This window comes from Saimiri boliviensis, chromosome 15 (genome assembly GCF_048565385.1).
Source record: "Saimiri boliviensis isolate mSaiBol1 chromosome 15, mSaiBol1.pri, whole genome shotgun sequence".
NCBI classification, from domain to species: Eukaryota; Metazoa; Chordata; class Mammalia; order Primates; family Cebidae; genus Saimiri; species Saimiri boliviensis.
Genome location: NC_133463.1, coordinates 74,583,388 through 74,603,622, shown reverse-complemented (window position 1 = coordinate 74,603,622; position 20,235 = coordinate 74,583,388). Strand labels below are relative to the sequence as shown.

The 20,235-nt window shown below is 37.9% G+C and overlaps 1 long non-coding RNA gene and 1 other non-coding gene across 3 annotated transcripts in view; one reads left to right on the top strand and one right to left on the bottom strand.

The window, feature by feature from the left end:
• LOC141581495 (uncharacterized) overlaps positions 1 to 12,148 on the top strand; it is a 38,734-nt gene extending 26,586 nt beyond the window's left edge. Inside the window, exons 4-5 of one of the 2 annotated variants that reach the window (XR_012514175.1) lie at positions 9,248 to 9,507; positions 11,694 to 12,148. This is a non-coding gene — a long non-coding RNA (uncharacterized LOC141581495). Of the gene's footprint in view, positions 1 to 716; positions 9,208 to 9,247; positions 9,508 to 11,693 lie in introns of those variants that run through there. The other variant, XR_012514174.1, reaches the window with a different exon arrangement.
• A 7,470-nt stretch (positions 12,149 to 19,618) lies between these two features.
• On the bottom strand, positions 19,619 to 19,720 carry LOC120362394 (U6 spliceosomal RNA). The gene has a single exon (XR_005578310.1). It is a non-coding gene; the product is annotated as a U6 spliceosomal RNA (small nuclear RNA).
• Between the last annotated feature and the right edge of the window lie 515 nt (positions 19,721 to 20,235).

Genomic DNA, 20,235 nt, shown 5'->3' with positions numbered 1-20,235 from the left:
TGAAGGCCCAAGAAGTATGTATTTTCTCAGAAACCTAGAAAAGCATCTTCTTCTCAACCTCCAGGGACATCAAAATAGACACTCAGTGATGGGTCCTGAGCATTTTCAGATCCAAGGAAAGTTCTAAATTACTGGAATTAGATATGTTAAATCAAGACTATCATGACAACCTGACTTCAAGTGTTATTTGCTGAAAGTGCAAAGCAGAGGAAATAACCATTTTGTGTGTGCAGCTCTCTTGTGGTCTCACAAGTACAATGCTTCATGTCATATGGAAACCTGTTGCGTAATTGAATAGTCTGGGGCTAATTGCATCTGACTATGTCATTCTAAAGTGATGGGTTGAGATGTGCAGTGGATAGGAGAAAACAGGTTTCTAGAATTGCAGTGGGTGACTGTTTGCTCTGACCTTTACTGAATTTAAACATGGGGAACAGGATGCAGTGGGGTGCAAGTTGTCAGCCAGCACATGAGGAGTGGGGTCGACTTATTTGTCAGTCTGGCTTACAAAGGTGTCTTGTATTCATTTTAGAACAAATTCAACAGCTGTGATTCTGCCTTTTCCTCCAAGCTAAATGCATCTGCACACCCATCCAGCTTAGCATCATTATTTGAGTGGAACTTTCATATAATTCCTTCTAAAAAACACAAATATTCTCATTTACTCCTCACAATTGTGAAATATTATTATTCCTCATCCAATCTTCATTTTGCAGATGAAGAAATCAGAGCCCAGAGAAGCTGAGTAGCCTACTGGTTGCAAAGTGATGGAATCGTGACTTGTGTCCACATCATTCTACTTGCAAATCCAGTGTCCTGCTGGACTGCTCTCACGTTTTAGTTGGGAGAGGCCTGGGAGAACCACCTGTGCCTTTAGATAGACACACACATCCTGAGGTGGCCCAGGCTGATAAGAGCAAATATTAAGAAAATGGAGTTGGTTAGAGTGAAGCCCTAACTTCCCACAGCAGATGGGGTCTCCGAGGAGAAAAAAGTGGATGCCTGGACCAGTCCTGTTATGAAGACAAGTCTCACGGTGCTACTGTGCCTCCATGAGCTCCTGTGGCCCAGAAGCTGGCATCCTGTGAGTGGGTAGGCTGATGATTATGCCGACTCACTCAGCAGGGATTTACATTGTCATTGAGATCCATTCACACGTTAGTACAGCCCCATAGATTGTAGGACATTTTCCAGGCTGGAGAAAATAAGTTACTGCTTTCAGTAAATCCTCTCCCTCCTTCCCTTCTTTCTGCTTCAGATTTGGGATGATGGAGTGGGCTGAGTTTTAAGACTATTCTCTGTCTGTTTATAATATTCTCTGGGTGACCATATCTGTAGAAATCTCTTGCAGTATTGAAGTCCAAATCCAACACAACACTGTCGCCAATCTATAAGCTCCATTTACCTCTGTATCCCTAGTGAGCACATCAGAACATCGGAGATACACAAAAAATACTTGCAGAAATAATATGGAATTATTTTGTGAAGTCCAAAATATACATATCAGGTTTTATTGCATAGTGTTATATTTACAAGCAATTACTTGACTCATAAAATCTGCTTGATATGAAGTGTGTTATAATGGCTCTCTGCTGCTAACTCCCCTGAAGTCCTCAGTGATTCCACCATCCAGGGGGAAACAGCTAATATGTATCTGCCTGTTCTAAAACGTTGCATGCAAGCACATGCACACGTAATCCCCTTGCATCTTCTAAGATTTAGCAAACTATTAAATGTTGGACAATTTAACAATCTATTGAGTGACTTTTCATTTGCTATCAAAGTAGACAGATACATGGTCCTAGGAAATGCACAAGGGCATTAGTGGTATATTATGTGACCTATAATTTCTTGGCATATTAGTCAGGCAAGTTACTTATCTCTGAGGTTCTCTATTTTCACCTGCAAAGTGAAAATGATAATAGTCATTGAGTTGCAAAAAAAGAAATTATAATGAAGTCATGAGAGGTCATGTTTCCTGAGTTCAAAACCTTCTTTCACCACTGTAGTGGATGCTGTAGTGCTAAGAATCTGAATTCTTAGTTCAGATTCCAGAACTAAGAAACTCCTGCCCACAGCTGCTGTGAGTATGGGTTGTTGACATCTCACAGCCAAGTTTCTTCTCAGGAAATATTCTCTCTTGGCCAAACAAAGCTGTTTTGTCTAATGCTACACCCTTGTCCTGGGGACAGTCTACGAGGCTTCAAAGTCTTGGCATTCTTTCTTCAATTCAGCTCTGAAGGGTTATTCCAACTCCAGAAATGCCTGGGAAGTCACCTGCAACCACTATGACCCAGTCCTGCTTCTCTGACCCCCCGATAGGTGCTGCTCCAGAAAACACCCCCAGTAAACTTTACACAAATAAATTTCAAATTCAGAATCGGCTTCCTGGAGTTCTGGTAGTTCTATGAAATTCACTGCTTATTGAGTATAGAGATCACATAGATAATGAAACATGGTGGAACTGGAATTGAAATTCTGATAAGAGTCCTGTGATTTCAAGTCCAGGTCTCCTGTTGGTCTCCATCATTCTGCTTCATTAATGAAATAGGTTAGAAGAAGTCAAAACACAATAGATCCATGTATTTCAGCTCATTAATAATCGACATATTCTAGTCTTAGTGCCAATTATTTTTAAAAACTTGTATACACCATTATGATCAGTGTGATCTAGTCAGGTTTTTCTACTACAGTGGGGCAGCCTGGAACTCAGTCAGATATGAGCAAAGGTCACTGCCATGCATTCCTTCACTTATTTTGTTTTTATCCATCCAACCAGCCACCGTGTATTGTGTGCTTTCCATATACCACGACACATTCTGAGAACTTTCCACACGTGCTCTTCTTTCATCTTCACATCAACAACATGAAGCTTAAGCTGTGCTGAATTTTGTCCAAACTGACTCCGATAGGAAGAGGCAGAATAAGAAATACATTCCAGTTGTCTCCAAAGACAATGCTTTTCAAAGCACTACATTATATTGTCCTTCCCACTGGCACACAGCTTAAATAAAAGTCAAACTATGAGAAGCATCAGGAAGTAAAATCAGTGTACAGGTGAGAGGATGCACTTACATACATGATCTTTCAAGACTTCCTGGAAAAGGCACAACTTGGCTTTTGGAGTGATCAAGACTCATTTCCAAGTAGAAAGCTCTGTAATTTTGCTTGAAAGATAGAGTGGAAAGGGCCCAGGCTTCAGAGTGTGACTGACTTGAATTTGACCTCTACGTTCATCTATTACTACCTATGTGGCTCTGGACGTCTTACTTAACCTCTCTGAATCTTCACTTTGTCATCATCGTAAGAGACCTCACTGACTTGTTGTAAAGATTAAAGAAATCATAAAACACATCTGGTCCAATAATTCATACTATAGTAGACATTTAACAAATGATGTTTGATTTGAGCTAATTCAAGTCTCTAGGTTGTAGAAAGAAAATGGCAAAAAAAATAATTAATCAGCTTCTCCAGTTTGTGCCTTTGAGAATGGCAAGCCAAAGGAGGACTTCGCTGTTGTTCTCATATCTCATATTATACCATTTGTCATAAAAACTATGCATTCACACAAGTGCGCGTGCACACACACACACACACACGGACACAAACACTCAGACATGAGCCACAGTCCACAATGAAGGATCGCTTAGAGTGCTTAGGCACCATAATAAACTTTCACATAAAGTACAGCAGTAGTGTTCTTAATTAAAATCTCTGAAGAACTCTTGTTGTTGATGAATATCACCACCCAAAGCCATATTTACCTTGTTAATTATTCAAGTTGCATTGAATAAGAAACAATGCCCAGGCTTCTCATAAAATTTCCAAAAATTAAACCAGGAAAATGGGCAATAAATGTCATTTGAAATGGTACTGATGCCAGTTAATTACAAGACAACTGTAAAATAATAGGCCATGAGGTGCTTCAACAATGCCTCATTAGTAACTATATGGGTATTTCCTTCGAAAAAAATGGCTATTACACGGTGCAAACACTTAGCAGTCATCATCAAAGGCCCTTAACCAATATTAGCTAATTAATCTTCCCTACAACACTCCGGCAGGAGGCAGCACTAGTCCTCATTGAGAGAGGGAGAAGGGAAGGCCAAAAGATGAACAGAAAATCCTCTTCTGTTCAGCATCCCTAAAAAACAATTTGATACTCACAGCCTAGAAGCACTCAGGAGGGATTCCCTGGCCAAGAGAGGCAGATAGTTTTCTTAATGAGTGACTTGCCCAGGTGATGTGTAAGGTTAATGTGGATGAACTCCTGGCTTCCTCCTGATTTCCTGCCATGGCTTACCTCCTGGCTATCCTTGAGAATTCCCCATACCAAACTGCTGTTTCAGGCACACATGCACTCTTGCATTTATTAGCCCTTTTCTCTTTTTCTCAGCAAACAGGCTTTTGATCTTAAAATATAAAACCACTGGGGGGAGAGGAAAGCTATGCTTCTTTGTTATATTATAATTCCATATTATAACAAAGCCACACTCGTTATAATATAATATGATTCACAGCTGTTGATTTCAAATTAATATATGAGATCTGGAATTATTTTAGAAGTATGATTGATTTTGATTAGGTGAAGATATTTTTAAAGGAGTGAATTATCTCTTATGTGACTTAATTTAATCTGCCTTAAAGATTTCCGACAAAATCTCATTTGTGTCTAATTTTGATTCTTTTACCTAAAGAGGGTCCAAAATTTGTGTAAGTTCCAGGCCCAAGACAACCTAAGTCTGCCCATCTATCTGGTTGAGTTCTTCCAGCTCTGAGTCAGGGGCCACATTTTGTGGGATTCTGAGGCTCTGATGCCCATTTGAGGTAGACTTAATTTCATAAAGCAAAGTTAGGTTACATCATGAAATGAGGCATGACAAGTTTTTCTCCACCTAACTCCATTTGCCTTACGATACACCTGATTCTTCCCATGTAAAAAGTTAGGAGTTTTAATGAGAAAATGGAGAAGAAGGAATGGGAGAATGAAGAGGAAAAAGACAGAGGAAGAAGGGAAAGGAGAAGCACAGGATGAGAAGGAGTAGGGATAGGTGAGGGCAGCATGGGTTAGGCACCAAGTTCAGTGTTTTACGTGTGTTGGATCCTTTCCTCTTTACAGCAACACTATAAAGGGGTGTAATTACTCCCTCCACCCCATTTTATAGATGTTGAAACTAGAACATGCAGAGGTTAAGTGGCCTGCAAATAAGGGATTTTATTAGCTAGTTTCATAGCTAACAAAATGGTGAGCCTCGCCCAGAATCCACTGCCATTTTATCCTAAATTTTTTGTTCTTTCGATAATGCTGCTTTTAGGGTGAGCTTCCATATCACCTCTAACCTGCCTCTGAACTCATAGCTAATCAATATCCAGAAGGCATGCATAACAAACATTTGGAATGGTAATATCCTAATAAAGTGTTGGATGAGCCGAGATCCAGTGGCAGGTCAAATCCAAATACAAATGTTAAAGTAACACAAACATTTCACAGAAGAGGAGTCACGACTTGTTCCTTCAGTATCCCCAAAAATGTTTTTGCTCCTTCAGTGTCCTTCTCCTCTTTCATTTTGGGGGGATACTTATTTCTTCAGTCCCCTCACAGTGGAAGAAGATCACATAACATTCAGAGAATAAGTTTTACGGTCTGATAAGCCCAGATCCAAAAATCCTAGACTCTATGTGTTATCTGTAAAATGGACAAGATAATAGCACCTACACTGTGAGGCTAATGTGAGTGATACATGAACAAATGCTTAGGAACTGGCATATAGAAAGCATGCAATAATTGTTAGCTATATTTTAAAAATATTTTACCCTATTAATGATCGCTCCTTTACTGAGAGTATACTATAATAATGAACTATGTTGGCTTTGGAGTCACACAAACTAAATTTAAATCTTGTATTATCTAGATACTCTCTGTGTAACCATGGGAAGGAGGGCTGCTTGGCCTCCGTATGCCTGTTTCCTTGTTAGTTAAAAGGGTATAGTGATAGCATCTACTTGATATTTTTAAGAGGGTAGTTGTAGGGATCGAATGAGTCAGTGTATGAAACCCTGGCACCTAGCCAATAACAAGAATTTGATAAATGTTAGCTATGAATATATTTTGGGTAGGTATGCCTTACACACAGAAGGGACTTGGTCCATGTTTGAACCATATAATTAATAAATTAATTTGACATTCACTCAACAAACATTTGTTGTATACTTACTCTATAGCAGACAGTGTTCTATGAGGTAGAGATTCAGAGAAAAATAAACACATAGTCTCCGCCCTCAGCTGAGATCATAGTGTCTTCTGGCACTGACAGTGTAATCAGAACTACTAGATACATGTGGAGGAGAACTATTCTTTTTAGGGCATCCAAGGACATTGAATAAATTGTTTTGTAGTTTCACAAAATTTCAGGAAAACACATTTTATCCAACTTTCTACACATCATTAGAGTTTATTTAATCTCAAGTCTTACTTCAATAAGGATGAAAGATGATGATGAATGAATGATGGCTCCTCTTCCCTGAAGTGACAACCTTTTCCTAAACATCTCTACAGACAGGACTTATGATAAAGCAGCTGTTTCCACTGTTCAGTAATTCTAAAGTCCCTCCAGTTATTGATTATACTAAAACCTGGTCCCCTCAACATGTCCACTGTTGGTGATTTTCCTTCTTCTAGTGCTGGGTGGAGAGAATCTAACCCCTCTTCTACCCAATAGGCCTTTCTCATATGCCCACTCACACTTCTGAGTCATCATTTCTTTAAGTTAAACATCCAGATGTCCCATGATGAAAGTCTAATAGACATAAGCATCTCTTCCTAAAGTTGAGTTTCCAGATCACAAGAGGGATAACTAGGTCCAAGCTATGGGTACTTGGCACCCAAAGCTCACAGTTTCGGAATCTTCTCCTCCTCAGGCTTCATATGAGCCCTACCCATGCTTGTTAGTTTGGGCCAAATCTGCCAGAGTCCCCTCTCCTAAGTCCTAACTGTTGGCCTAAGCAGTGATCAGTCTCAGCCCCTGGATAAAGGACTGCTTTCAGGTCTGTCTTTGAGGCCTTCAAAGACTTACTAACTAGTAAAATAACTAATGAAAGGATTTCAGGACCCAAAACAGGGCCAGCTAGAGTCCTCAAAGCATTCCCTATTGGCATAAGGCCAAGGCCATTCTCTTCAAACTCATGGGTCCTCTTTCAAAGAAAAATTTCTCAGATCACTCCTAAATTCCCAGGACTGCTGCCTCCTGCTACTAATGGGGTTCATCTGCTGCACTTCCACATTCTTAATATAATGTGCTTGAACACTTCTGAAAAAAGGGAGTTTGTGAAGCAACTGCTTCTTCTGCTCAATTCTAATGTTCTTCCATCTCAGGATAGGCTGGAATCTTCCCCCTGGTCACTTCCACCTCTGGTCGTTTTCCTTCTCTCTGGAGCTGGACAGAACAAGTGTAATCCCTCTTGCACAAATAGATGTTTGCATATTTGACTTTATTGTGCTTCCATTTGCATTTCTGGGTTGCTGCTGCTTCAGCTGAAAACTTCACAGCTCCTCAATTGTTCTGTAAAATGATGTTCACATTTGCCATCATATGAATGTTTTCTGCTGGATATATTCCAAATGATTCATGCTTCTCTTAGGCTATGGCACCTAAATCTGAAAGTCCTAATAAAGTTGAGCATTTAGGGAAAGGATAGGCAATTCCACAGTGACGTGGTGGGATATTTGGTAAGAGTCTTCTGTATAATAGAGAGGTCATGGATCATCTAGAAGTCAACCACTGAGTGGATTCTCTGCTATTATTGGAACATAAAACCTACAAGCTAGCCAGGAATATCTTCCTATGCTTGCTGACCCTGAAGGGTGCTCAAGTCATTTTGGTTCTCCACACAGGGAAGGTATTCACCCACCCTTGACTCCCTCAGGAGTCAACTCCAGATCTGCTGTAAGGTTAATTCTTAAAACATGTTCGTGATCAACTATCTCATGTGTGAGTCCTAATCCAGATGGTATTTGGCTTAACATTCTATTAGCTGAAAGAATAGAGATCTCTGAAAGAAATGAGACCCGTATGGCTTCTTTACATACATGTGAACTAATTTTCATTCCCCTAATTAATGCTCTCTGTGATTGACAGAAGCTGATGACAACTAGATCTGCTTATAGAACTAAATATTTTCAGTTTTCTCTTCACAAAAATAGACATCCAGAGCAATTTTAGAGATGATCATTTTGGTGAAAGTTAGGAGAGCATATAGAAGGAATATATACATTAAGACTGGACCAGAGAAAGCCTTTGATTAGATGGAGGCAGTGTCTCAGAAAATATGTAGACAGAAATTATCTTCTATTCACTGTCTCAGAAATAAAATCTCCAAGACAAATGCACAAACATACCCTGAGACAGACACCTTCACTTCTGCATTCAAAATCAACCACCCTTTTCTGAGCCCCATACCTAGCATAAATGAGGCAGTAAGCATTTAACACAGAGTCCCTGGACTTGGATATGGTGAATTATTCTGCTTCATATTGGCAAAGCATGTTAGGCTCCTCTCTGAACTTCAGATAATGACAGCTAGCTGCTTGCAAATCTCAATAATTATTGAATTATATAGCTTCAATTTATATAAGTTGGTGAAAATGTTTTGTGTTACTGTGAAATGTTACAGAAAGGTAAAATACAAATAATACCATATTCTGCCTCATCTGATACTCAGTCGTACACACCGCCCACTAGAATATAAGTGCTAGGCAGCTGGAATTGCTCTCATCTCTGCCATTTCAGTATCTAGCATAGCACCTGTCATGTTCTAGGAGCTTGATAAATGTTTGCTGAATTGACTTCCATTAAATTGAATTACTAACTTGCAAGGTCTTTGGGGGCAATTGTAGAATCTCATTTTACATCATCACCATTTCCTTGCTCAAAGCTGACATGAGGAAGTATGCGATAAATGGTGAGTGAATGAATGAATGGTTGGAGAAGAACGGAAAAGATGAGTCTCAACCCTGAATGCACTTTAGAATCACTTAAAGTGCTTTCAAAAATTAATCTTTGGGCTCCTGTAAGTTTCCCAAGATATTCTAATGTAAAGTCAAGGTTGAGAATCAGTGACTTTGAATGACAGGAAAATACAAGGAAGAGTCCACTTCTTCCTTTTTTTTTTTTTCCTCACCAATGTAGGTTTTACATTCTTAAGTGAAATAAAGCATTCTGAAAGCTTTTTTTTTTTTTTTCTGAATAAGGCACTCTAAAATGGAAGAATGATGTTGCTACTGCTTTTTAGAAAATACTGTCAAAAAGTGGTTTTCTAGACTGCTGGCTAGTGGACCTCCCAGTAGCATCATCTTGGCCGACTTGACCATATTATCTCAGTATAACTGAGCTGTGAAGGCCAGTTCAACTGCCAACGCCAGGACTCAGGACTTCCACTGGCCTAACGTTCTGAGACGCTGCCACCTTGTGGCACTCTGCAGCGACACTTACATCAGCTGCCTTAAAACAGGTATGTCTCAGATGGCCTTAGGTTTTCCTTGTTACGTATATTCTGATATATCTGGAAAATAAATATTTACAAGGAAAAGAGAGTTCTGGATGCTCCACGAAGAGAGTGCTATAGATGCAGACATGAATAGCAGGTATGGTGTGGAGTTTACATAAGCAGGATTGACTTATCCCTGTTGAACAGCAAGTGACAGAGGCCACAAGAGGACAAGGTACTTAAGGGCAAAGAATTGGTTATGTCAAATCCACTTATAATGGAAGCCATCATCCTCAGCAAACTAACACAGGAACAGAAAACCAAACACCACATGTTCTCGCTCATAAGTGGGAGCTGAACACTGAGAACACATGGACACAGGAAGGGGAACACCACGGACAAGGGCATCTCAGGGAGATTGGGGGAGAGAGAGCATCAGGAAAAATAGCTTACGCATGCATGGCTTAACACCCAGATGATGGGTTGATAGGTGTAACAAACCATCATGGCTCACGTTTGCCTTTGTAACAAACCTGCACCTTCTGCACGTGTACCTCAGAACTTAAAATAAAATATATGTTTTTGAAATCTACTTAGAAGTCTTTACTTCCATGATTATATATATATATATATATATATATATATATATATATGTATATATATATTTATATATATATGTATATATATATTATATATATAAACAATAATACAGTTCTCATTCCCATTTTTTAGGAGGACAGCCAGAGGCCCCAGGAATTGTCTTAGTCAAAGTCACATGGCAAACTTCTAGATCAACTCAAATTGAAAACCAATGTTTTAAAGCAGTATCTTGAGAAAATAAAATTCCTTTCCATCCTAAGAGAAAAAATTCAGGAACAAATGTTAGATTTCAAGACTGGACTTATATGTGTGTAGATGGAAAACAAGATACCCAATACATGTGTATACAAGCATATCCATTTTTAACTTGATAATGAGGATGAATTGGCTGAGAAAAATTTTTACTTCATGAAAAATTGCACTTTGTGATAATGTTAAAGAAATACATTTTCTTCAAAGACACAAACTAATTTAGACAAATATCTTAATTTCCAAGTCGTGCCAGGTTGGCTATAATAAATAGATTAGACTCACTGGTAAAGGCACCTGGAGTCTAAATATCATGTATGAATTACATTCTTCACATACATCTGCTTTTTCAACTGGATTAAATGTGTGATAAGTCATAACTGGGGCCAGACAGACCTGGATTTGTGTGCCAACTTTACTACCACATGCTGTGAAGTCTTACAGAATTTACTGAAACTCCCTAAGCTTTGATTTCCTCATCTAATAATGAAAACTCACTCATAATTTTTATTGATATTAAATAAAAAAATGTACCCAGACAGAGGTTCTAAAACACCAAGGTATTAATTAAATGAGTGGAGATTAGTTTTCTTAACTACACTACAATTTTCTTTACATGTTCAGCTTATTGATCAAATTGCTTATCAGTGTGAGTGATCAATGAGGCACAAATTATTTTGGTATCACATCACTCTAGATGTGAAGGATTTTTTCAAGGTGTAAAAAATCAGACTATGCACACCTCAGGAAAAAAAAGGTATAAAAATGATCTTTTAGGCAGCTAAGAGGAGTTGGGAACATTGCGGAATGGACCAGTGTAATCACCACAGTGAGTTAAATGGTATATTTCGGAATCATTTTAGGGTGTAATTTATTGGACTACAGGTTTAAACAATAGTTCTGTACTCTGCTATCAAGAAGGCTCTGACCTTTGATTCTTACTTCACTGAGTGATGAGCCAGCTGGGGTCTACAAAGCCAAATCTTGATGCAACAGAACTGGGCTTCAATAATGACAGGTCATGCATACAAATATCCATGTTCAAGAGAAGTCCAGGATAGAAGGATCACTTGAGGCCAAGATTCAAGACTGACCTGAGCAGTATAGTCAGACCCTGTTTCCACACACATACACACACACAAACACACACACACACACACGCACACACACACACACACACACAGAGTTAAAGAATGTGACTTCAGAAGCTGAGATACAAAAATTTCCTCCCCAAAAAAATCTCCAAGCCAGACACCAGGCATGAAACAGAAATTTCTCCTGAAACTAGGAAACCTTCCTAAGGGCTTTACCCCAGAAAATGAATTCATGTATTCATCTTGTTTCTTTCTGTTTTCCTACAGTACTACTAGAAGGAAGTGTGGTGTTCCTGCAATGAATGAGCACAAGATTTAAAGAATTATTGTGGTGCAAGTGCTATCTGTATTTATGTAACTCATGGGAATGGAGGACTAGAAATAGATGACCAGAGCCTGAAAAATGAAATTGTTACCTGTTTTAACAACAGAATCTGTATTAGCGTGTTGTTGTATTGCTGTAAAGAAATACCTGAAACTGGGTAATTTATAAAGAAAAGAGGTTTCATTAGCTTATGGTTCTGAAGGCTGTACAAGAAGCATGATGCTGGCATCTGCTTGGCTTCTAGGGAGCTGCAGGAAACTTACAATCGTGGCAGAAGGTGAAGTGGAAGTAGGCACATCACACGACTGAAATAGGAGCAAGAGAGAGAGGGAGAGAGGTTCTGTACTCTTTCAAACAACCAGATCTCATGAGAACATACTTTCATGATGACAGCACCAAGAGGGAAATCCATACCCATGATCCAGTCACCTCCCACCCAGCCCCATCTCCAACATTGGGGTTTATATTTTGACATGAGATTGGAGGGGAACAATATCTATACTACATCAGTTTCATGCAGGTGGCTCAGGCCTGTAATTCCAGCACTTTGGGAGGACAAGGCCAAAGGATCACTTGAGGCCAGGAGTTCAAGGCTGCAGTGAGCTATGATATCACACCATTGCACTCCAGACTGGCAACAGAGTAAGACCCTTTCTCCAAAAGAAAATAAAATAGTAAAAGCTATTTGTCTTAAAACATGTATCAGATTATATAAAAAAGATAACATATTACTATAGTGGATCAAGAAATATCAACATCAATAGTAATGGTGATGCTTAACTAGGCCTGTGTTCTAAACTGGCAGTGAATATTCACAGGTGTGGCTGGAGGGCCACAAGATAACCACTTTAATTTGCCCTGTCAGGATTCTACAGAGCTTAAAATTCTCTTCTTTTTTTTTTTCCAGTTTAGACTGCCCCCAAAAGGATTCCATTAAAAAGTACATGTGTTTCCTTGGAATAATAAGAGTAAGAATGCTATTTGGCCTGGATTACTTTATCATGTAGAGAAAAAACTTGAAGTAGAAAGAAAGAGTTGAGGAAATGGGAAGAAACGGAGATAGAGAAGCAGGCTCCCCATATCTCTCCACTCAGTTTCTAGATCTGCACTGTACAACATAGTAACCTCTATTCGTACAGCTATTTAAACTTAAATTTACATTAAGTAAAATTAAACATTCAGCTCCTCTGTCACTTTAGGCATATGTCAAATGCTCAATAGTCACATGAGGCTAGTAGCTACAATACTGGTTGGTGCAGACACAGAATATTCCCATCAAAGTTCTATTGGACAGTATTGCCCTCGTAAGTGACTCTCTTTGAAGAAACATACCATATACTTCAGAAGTGCTGGGCTTTAAAAAAGAGTTAAGCCCATTGTGCTAGAGAGAGAGAGCTGTAGTATCTTTCAGGCTTTTAAAACTGTGACATACAAAGAACTAAAGAACAGGGTTTTGTTGCCCAATAAGCTACTTAGATAAAGAGCAAAATGGGTCACAGAGAAAAAGATTCAGACAGAACATGCCAGCAGCCTCTTCCTTAGCAACCCAAAATGAAACAGTTCACCAGTAGGCACTAAATGAAAACCAATTGTTAAACACATTTTGTTCTGTAGAGCTATTGACTATAACCATGTGTTGCACACCTTATAAAGTTCTCATGGCAGAGTGGGATCAGTGTCTCACAAATTTTCTTTGTCATCTTTATTATTTTGCTTGATGGTGTCCTAAATTCCTATAGGCTTTCTCCACTCTTTTTTCTTTTTCTTTTTGTTCCTCTGACTGGGTAATTTCAAATGACCTGTCTTTGAGCTCATTGATTCTCTCTTCTGCTTGATTGAGTCTACTGTTGAAGCTCTCTATGGAATTTTTGGCCCTTTGTCATCTTTATAAGTTCCAGCTGGTAGAAACCTTCCATGTATTTTATAGAGAGGGAACTCACTACCTGATCATAAGAATTATATGAGCATCAAGATTATGGAAGTTAGTTGTTGTTTTTTTTTAATGTAATCCGAATTTAAAACAACATCTATATAACTCAGAAGCCCATATTTTTTAACTACCATTTTATCTCTATAAGGAAGAAAAAAAATGTTATGAAGGGATTGTTTTAGCCCTTAGGCTTAGGATATTTATGTTTTATCTGAATCTCAATACTCACTTCTATAAGGTGACGTATTCAGACAAAATGATCTTAGGCCCCTTTCACTCTTGCATAATTGTTTAATACCCTAGGTTTCTACGAAGAGCTCAATATGAAGCCTCTATATGAAGCCTCTGTAAGTGAGTACTACTTTATTATCTAGTAAAAATATTTCTATCAGTACATATTATTTTAGTGTTAAGAAAGGACATCAGTGCACATTAGCTGGTCACAAAATGGATAGTTAAGGAATTGACTCTCTAGCCAATTTTTCCAGTGCACTGAATGCTAAAAGGTATTTTTTAATTAAAAATAAATTAATAGAGAAAAAGAACTATAGTCAAATTTTTGCCAGATTCATCACCAGAATGATTTTTGCATGTGTATGTCATCACATTTGCATTGTTTTCGCCCCTCCCCTTCCCCCAAGCTAAACACGTTTATGCTTGAAGCTGTTTTGTGAATCCCAAGAAAGCATTTGAGGAAAATTAAAAATCTCTGCCAAAAACTATAACCATCTCTGAGCTTGGTTATAAAGTTGAATTGGAAAACTGATATTAAGTATGTATCTTCGTTACATTTTGAAAGCATGAATAATATATGTGATCATCCAAAGACTGAGCTGTAAATGTTGCTGCATTATTCAAACATAAATGGAAGTGCACTGTATTATCAATTAGTGTCCAGTTTCTTTGGTAGAACAAGAGAAAAAATAATCTGTTGAACCTCAGCTGGCGATTTACATTCTCAAACATGTTTATTCACAAGCCTAAAAAGCACGTTAGTAACAAAGCAGTTGCCAAGACAACTTATCCCTGGATTTAGTATTATTGCATCAGGGAAAATGCCTACGCGGAATTTAATTAACTAACGCCTCATCCTCCTTGGCCAAAAAAGGACGGATTTTCTTTCAACCCAAAGTCCCTCAAGAATGAAATTCAATGGAATCAAGGTAGACACAGACAACACAAGATAGACTCACATACACACACACCCACTCACAAATGCTGGGTGATTGTACAACAATGAGGCTAGTTTCCATCCAGGTAGGGATTCTATAAAATCTACCTCAGTAGTTCCTATATGTTTATTGAGTGAGTGTGAATAAATATGTAGCTAGGGTTTTCTATGTACATATATATATATAAAATATACACACATATACATACATATACGTACATCATTATAATTATTTATAATGTACGTACATACATTATTTATTTATTTCTCTCTTCTCAATAAAAAATAGGCTCACTTCATTTGTTTTGCATCTCTCAGGAGTTATTGCCTTCTGTTGTCTGATAGTTAATGTTTTAAAAATCATTGTGTCATGTGTTTTGTATAGTGTTTAGTTTTGCAGAGTTTTTATCAACAGTTTATAAGAAAGTTAATTGAAACAAAAAACTAGAACCAAAGGAAAGATACCTCAGTTATAAAATTGATAGGTATTTTAGAATTACTAAGACTATAATTCATAATTGGTTCTGAGCATCTATCTAACCACAGCAGCAATGGAAATAGAACAAATCGCACAGCTTGCATTATTCTCCCGAAAGAAATGCTTCTACTATCCCAGATTCTAAAAGAAAACATGACTTGGGGGCAGAGGGTGCTTGAAAACCACGTATTTTTTACTAGCATTACTAGCATTACAAAATTCCTAATATAAGTGTGATATTTTGTTCTTCATTTTCTACAACATGCTTCTATCTCATTTAATCCTCACCACTCACCACTAACATCCAATATCTACAGAGTTAGTAGAAAGTGCTGTTCAAATTTTGTTTAAGAGTATTAATTATTATATACTTGGATTATACATTCTCCTTTCTCACCTGCTGCTCCTAAGTATTTCATGTTTATATGCTATTAATCATGACGTTTATTTTGATTTCTAAATATTTATTGCTAAGATATTTAAATACAATTGAATTTTGTATGTTAATCTTCCATCTTGCAACTTTGCTAAACTTGATTATTAGTTCAAATAACTGTTATATAAACTCCATGGGATTATCTACTTAGAAAATGAGGTCACCTGCAAGTAAAGACAAATTTACTTCACCATTTTCAATCTGGATGCATTTTTTTTTCTTTTTCTTGTCTAATTGCACTAGTTAGAATGTCCAGTACAACATGGAATAGAAGTGATGAGAGCAGATAATCCTTTCTTGGTTCTGATTTTAAAGAAACATAATTTTTCCATTTTAAGTTTAATGTTAGCTATAAATTGTCATAAATATCTTTTAATAAGTTGACTGTGCTTTCTTTTTTATTCTGGTGTGCTGAGAGCTTTAATCAAGAGTTGATGTTGTTTTTTTTTTTTTTCTTGTCATTGTGTAGTTTTCTACGTGTGTGCAGCTAACTGACCAGTACTCAGATGAAGACTAGGGGGGAACTCTGCTGTTTTTCAGAGTCTTTTCTGTGCACTGCTTTCTCTTCTCTGGCACTTCACGCTGTGACTCTAGTTACTTTGGCTTCCTTGGATTCCCAAGTCAATTTCTCCAGTCCACGGAGACCACCAGGCTCAGTCTGGATCCCTCCCACCAACAACACAACCTGGAAATTCTCTCAAAGCAGTTAGCTGAAATAATTGCAGGGCTCACCTCATTTGTTTTGTATCTCCCAGGAGTTATTGCCTTCTGTTTTATACTTAATGTTTTAAAAATCATTGTGTCATGTGTTTTGTCTGGTTTTTAGTTTCTGTAGGAGAGTTAACATAGTTTCTGCTATTCTATCTTGATTGGAAGCAGCAATCTCTTCTGGATGAGTTTTATAAATGCACATTCCTAGGGCTTACTTCATGCATAAATTATGGGCTAATCATTCTTGAGAATCTGCATATTTTCAAAACTCGCCACGAATTTATTAACAATTCTGGCTTGTGAAGTACAGATTTATCTCCTGTCTTAAATCTAACAAAATCTGAGGTCTGTGGGGTGAGTTTAGAACATGACAAGGATTATGGACCTAGGTTCTATGACCCTGTAGCCACAACTTTTTCATTCTCTCCCATATGTACAACCAGTGTTTCTGCTACGTTAAAGCCAATGCTGAGAAGCCTAATTTAATTTTCTATACATTTCATTAATTATTAATCATCTAAATATTAGAAAGACCAACTATAACAGAAATTGGGATACTCAGTAGAAATTGGAGACTTCTCACCCTGTTGTAAATATCACATGCTTGTACCAGAGGACCAAGGAACAATGAAAGTTTTATTACATATGTAAGATGTGACTATCATCCTAAAGAGAAAGCCATCAAAGCTTTTGATGCAGTGATTATCCACCAAGATTGCTATCCTCCCTTTGCTCTCTAAGTGTTACTGGATACCTTTCCAAGGTAGCACCAGCTCAGTAATGGTGTTTCCAGGTGGTGCTGGATAGTCTTAGAAATGCTTTAAAACACAGTTAAGTAATCACCTTCTCCATATTGTCTCACAAAATTCTGGGAAACGTTAACTGCTCCCACTCCAGAATGTTTATTGTGCAGGGCATGTAACGTTATTTTAGCCTTCTTCATAATGTACAGAGAATTTGTACTTGTATGAATAATACTTGTGTCAGTACACAAGTAAATGTTTCTATTTCATGAAAAGTATTGATTTGGTAATCCATTTCTCCTTTTCAGTCATTCTAGAAATGTTCAGAAAATTAGAAGATATAATAATATATATTATATAATGTGAATGTATAATTAAGAATAAATTTTGATGATATAATTTAACTGTGTATAATATGAATATAGATTTATTTATCCTTCTCTGGCATTCTGCCTGGGAATATCTGAAAAACATATAACTGGTTTATATTAAATTTAATTAATATTAAACATTAAGTTGGCAAGTTCCCTGTCTCCTGTACTGCCAAATTTCTGATCTCATGGGTATCTAAACTGGCTTACAATGACTAAATATGTAGAAAATTGTTTCCACTTGGGATTATTTTATACTAAGCACACTCTGACACTACAGCTACAATCCTCCAGGATTCTTCAAGTTCCCTCTGACACCGCTGATTTTTAGGAAGTCAAGGAAAATAACCCTTGGCAGGGCTTAATACCTCCACAGAAATGTTGAACTTATAACAAAATTTTATTCCTTTGTTCTTCAGATCATCTTCTAAATTATTCATAGCCTGTCAAACTTAATTTCTAAACAAAATAGTGAAGCTTTGTTATCATTCAGCAGTTTGATTTTAAGCACCAGTGCTGTATTTTACCTATAAGCTTTGACCAACTCTGCGGATTAAAAAAGATAGGTGGGCTATGTGTACATGTACAGCCTAAACCAGGTGTCCCCAAACTACAGCCTGTGGGCCGCATGCGGCCCCCTGAGGCCATTTATCTGGCCCCCTGCCGCACTTCAGAAAGGGGCACCTCTTTCATTGGTGGTCAGTGAGAGGAGCACAGTATGTGGCGGCCCTCCAACAGTCTGAGGGACAGTGAACTGGCCCCCCGTGTAATAAGTTTGGGGATGCCTGGCCCAAACTGTGACTGTCTTACCAATCTCAGTAAGGACCTTGATCACGTACAAACCCAGCTGACAATGAACTCAAGCTCCTGCAACTGAGGTTCATGAACATATTTTCTCTGAAAAGGGCTTTCTAATGGTATATTTCCCATATTAGTTGAGGGAGAGGAGACGGTGGTAATCAGAATTACCTGGGACAGTGAGGAAGAGAATGGAGGAGACTTCAGCATATGGAGTTTGACAAGACCCTCAGGATCATTTTTAACCTTTGACAAGTGACAAATCACAGATCCAACAAATGACCTATAGTCCTGGCTACAATTCAAGCTCTAAGGAGCTTTCAAAAAACTTTACTACCCAGGTCACATCACAGGCCAGGTTAGAATCTTTGGCTTGGACCTGGTACCCATGCTTTAAAGAAGGACCTTGGAGAGGCAAGATCCACAGAGAACATGGGACTTGCTAAGACTGGAATTAGTGTAAGTACCTGGCTCCCATTAGAGTGGCCACACAGAGAGCCCCTCTCCACTTCTCTTCAGACATCTTTAAAACAAACGATTGTTATGCCCTACAGGGAAGGTGTTATCCTTACATAAACAATCTTTAAAATTGTGATAAAATATACACAGCATAAAATGTACCCTCTTCATCATTTTTAAGTATATAGTTCTGTAGTGTTAAGTATATTCATATAGTTTTGCAACAGATCTCTAGAACCTTCTCATCTTATAAAACTGAAACTCTATAAGCACTGAATACCAACTCTAGTTTTCCTCTCCCTGCAAACCCTGGAAACCACCATTCTACTTTGTGTGTTTATGATTTTGGCTACTTTTGATACTTTATATGAATGGAATCACACAGTGATGTGTCTCTTCTGTGGCTGGTGTATTTCACTTAATATAATGTCCTCGAGGTTTATTCATGTGCTACACAATAAAAAAAAAGCATATTTCCCTTCTAAAAATTGAGTAATATTTCATGTGTGTATATACCACATTTCTTCATCCATTTACCTGTCATCAAACATTTAGTTTACTTCCACCTCTTGATTATTGTGAAGAATGCTATAATGAATATAGGTATGCAAATACCTCTTCAAGATCCCGTTTTATTTTGGATATAGTCCCAAAAGCAGATTGCTGGATCATATAATAATTCTATTTTTAATTTTTTGAGGAACCTCCATACTATTTTCCATAGTGGTTGCATCATCTTATGCTCCCACCAACAATACAGAGAGGTTCCAAAAAACAGGGAATGCTTCATGAATTTCTATGTCATCCTTGCACCAGGGCCATGCTAATCTTCTCTGATCATTCCAATTTTAGTATATGTGCTGCCAAAGCAAGAACTAATTAAACAATTTTTGATGCAAATTTTCAGAACTTCTTATTGACAAATATTCTGCTGTTGACAGACATTAAAAACTAAGTCTGTATGATTTTTTTAAATGCATGTTTGAATAATTTCATTTCATTTTAAAAGGAATCAGATCAATGCTCAAGAAAATTACCAATAGGAAGCCTCACAGGGTGGATCCAGACAGTAGCATTGGCCTCATCTGGGAACCTGCAAATTCTCAGGCCCCATCTCAGATGTGCTGCATCGAAAATTCTGTTGGTGATGCTCAGCAGCCTATGCTGTAAAAGCCTTCCAGGAGATGCTGATGTATGATACAGAAAAAGGATTTATTTATTATAGTTTGGGGCTGAGAAGTCCAAGATTGAGGAGTTACATCTGGTGAGGACTTTCTTGATGGTAGGGACTGTCTGCAGGGTCCTGAGGTGGCACTGGGCATCACATAGTGAGGGGACTGAGCGTGCTAATGTGCTCACTCAGATCTCTCTTCCTGAGAGAGCACAT